The sequence below is a fragment of the Pteropus alecto genome, unplaced genomic scaffold (assembly GCF_000325575.1).
Source record: "Pteropus alecto unplaced genomic scaffold, ASM32557v1 scaffold53, whole genome shotgun sequence".
NCBI lineage: Eukaryota > Metazoa > Chordata > Mammalia > Chiroptera > Pteropodidae > Pteropus > Pteropus alecto.
The window spans coordinates 1,099,165-1,101,974 of NW_006434366.1; the positions used below are offsets into that span (position 1 = coordinate 1,099,165).

The 2,810-nt window shown below is 48.5% G+C and overlaps 1 protein-coding gene across 2 annotated transcripts in view; it reads right to left on the reverse strand.

Moving 5' to 3' along the window:
• The window catches only part of MON1A (MON1 homolog A, secretory trafficking associated), a 9,819-nt gene that overhangs the window by 6,192 nt on the left and 817 nt on the right, over positions 1-2,810 (reverse strand). The gene's annotated exons all lie outside the window — the stretch shown is intronic.

The window sequence follows — 2,810 nt, forward strand, 5'->3', positions numbered from 1 at the left end:
CTGCAGCCTCACAATCTTTCTCCGCCCAGGAGTCCAAGTAGCTACTCTCAGTTAATCAGTGAGATGCAACTCACTTGCCATCCTTTGAGGTCTGTACAACTATTTACACTTCTTGGACATGATTTCATAGTGTAGCGGTTAGCATGTTTGCTTTACACGCAGAAGGTCCTGGGTTCATGCCCCAGTGGAGCCACGGTCCATGGTCTACGGCCCATGCCACCCGAACAAGCCCGATGTCTGATCTCTGAAGCAAAGCAGGGTCGGGCCTGGTTAGTACTTAGATAGAAGACCACCTAGGAAGACCAGGTGCTGTAGGCATAAATAATAATAATAAATAATAATAAAAAATAAAGACTTAAATTACATTCCAAACAGAGCAAATGGAAGATCACTGAGTGCCAACAAAAGGGGCTTACTTGCATCATGCTGCTGCAGGCACTAGAAGAGGCCATGAAACTGGATCAAAGCAACACACATTGCTTGGTGATCAGGAGGGAATGTTTTAAGCATTTTATATCCCAACGCTATACATTATTGGGCATATATAAGGTATATATTTTCCCTATGTTTTAGCATCATTTTAGAAAATTGGGGATTTGGGGTTGATGGGGGAAGCATTATACTTTTTCCCTTTTAAATAATGGGGAACAGACACTAAGTTAGTGATTCCAGACAGATTGTCCAACTTCTGTGTAACGGATTACTGATGTTAGGTGGGAAACGTCCATATCAAGACTCTGTCTACTTCTCATCACCTCTACCACTACCACAACAGGCCACGCCGCCATTCTCTCTCTAGAGGACCGCTGTGACCATCTTCTAACCAGTCTCCCCACTTCTGCCCTTGCCCTGAACAGTCTGTCCTTCTCACAGCACTCAGTGAAACAGAGGTCAGGTCATGTAATTCCTCTGCTCATGACTGTAACGGTTCCGCCTCGCTCACTGAGAAAGCCAGTTTCCTCGCAGTGGTGCACAAGGCTCACTCTCTCCACACTTCCCCCGCCCCCTTTACTTCTTTGACCTCATCTTCTGCCCTCCACCCCCCCCACCCGCTTGTTTTGCATCAGCCCAGCCACACTGACCCCATCGCTTTCCTTAAGTATAATGTAAAGTTGAACGCTGGGTACTTCACTTCAGAACTTTGTCCCTGCTGCACTTCCTGCCTGGACCACATCTCCATGCTTTCCGCCCTGCTCCACACCTCACCTGATCCACTGCTTGGGCTAGAGGTCAACTTGACTTTCTCACTTCCTTTAGGGTGCTGCTCAAGTGCTGCGTTATCAGAAAGAGCTTCCTGCAATATTCCTGATTCTTACCCCGCTGGTCTTGCTTTATTTTTCTACATTGAAGGTCACCTGTGACCTGCCATAAATTTCAAAATGTCAGCTCTGCACTCAGGACACGTTTAATTAATGTATGCAAGATAAATAACTTTGGAAGGGAGAAGGTGAAATATCTTAGAAGAACACCCAGTTACAATAAAGCCTCTGGAGCCCCCTGACTGTGCAGAAGACTTGTCCTTGCTAGCAGAAACAATGGCTCTGCAGTCAGAGGGAGCTGGACTAACCTGGCTTGGTTTTATAAATCTGTTTTCTCATCTATAAAATGGGGATAATGATAGTACTGATTCATTGGGTTGTGCAGGGTTAAATGAGATAATTCACGTAATTTGGTTACCCTGACACAGAGTAGGCACTTGTATACTCAGCTGCCATTCACACATGATTATTCTTAGCATTCAGTTCATGTGTAGCTGTACTTATACACGATCCAGTGGTCTCTGCCATGTAAATCAGTCCTTTGAAAGTCTGCTCACTCTGAGCTAGGTCCTGAATGAACTGGCCTGGGAAAATGAGCTTCTGACCTTGTGAAGCCAGGTGGGCTCTGGCCTGAAGTGACCCATCTGTGATGTTGGGCCAAACTACTGTCTATGAGACTAGGGCCCAGATTCTGGTATTCATGGGCCCTGGAGTTAGGTCTCTGCTGTTCTTAGAAGTCTCTCCCAAGTTGAATTCTTTGATCTGCCACATGCCCCTGCTGTGTGGCCTTGCACCTTTGACTTGAAGACCCAAATAAGGTTTACAGAAGCATACCCAATGTCGTGAGGGCCCAGTACCTACTGATCTCTTGTAGGCTTCAGGGGACTGAGCCTAGCCTGGCTGAGTGGTACCCAACATGGTACCAGCATGAAGTGGGGGCAGGGTCAGCTGACCAGGGCTAGTAGATGCCTCCTTCACCATAGTTCCCCTGCCACCTGAGGGCACGCAGCATCTCAGCATCTCCAAGGCCCATCTGGGGACTCAGCCAGAAGACCTCATGAAGCAAACAGTTCTCCAGACACTTAACTCTGGAAACTAGGCAGGTGAGTGACTCACAGCAAAACCCACCCAAACCCCCACTGGAACCATAACTTGTCTAGCTTATGCTCCTGGGAGGCTGAGCCTAAAGCAGTTAAGCAGGAGAGGTCTCTTAGAACTAGTCTCTCAGATGCTCACTTGGAGCCTGTTCTCAGGGAGCCCTTCTAGAAACTCCCAGGGCTTGCTACTTTTCTCAAAGTTCTCTACTGTGACATGAGCAATGCCACCAAGCGGGCTGGCTCAATCAGCCCTTCTAGTGCACCTCCCTCCCTCAGGTGCCCGCCCTGAAGGAGGAAGGACCTTGCAAGAGCCCCTCCCTACAGCCACCTCTTCCTGCTTAGATAGTGCAGCATCCAGCCTTGACTCTTTGGGGACTGGCCTCCTCAAAGGGGGGTGCCAAGATCTACGGGTGTGCGGCAGATAGGACCCAGGTGAGGCTGTCTGTGCTGTAGC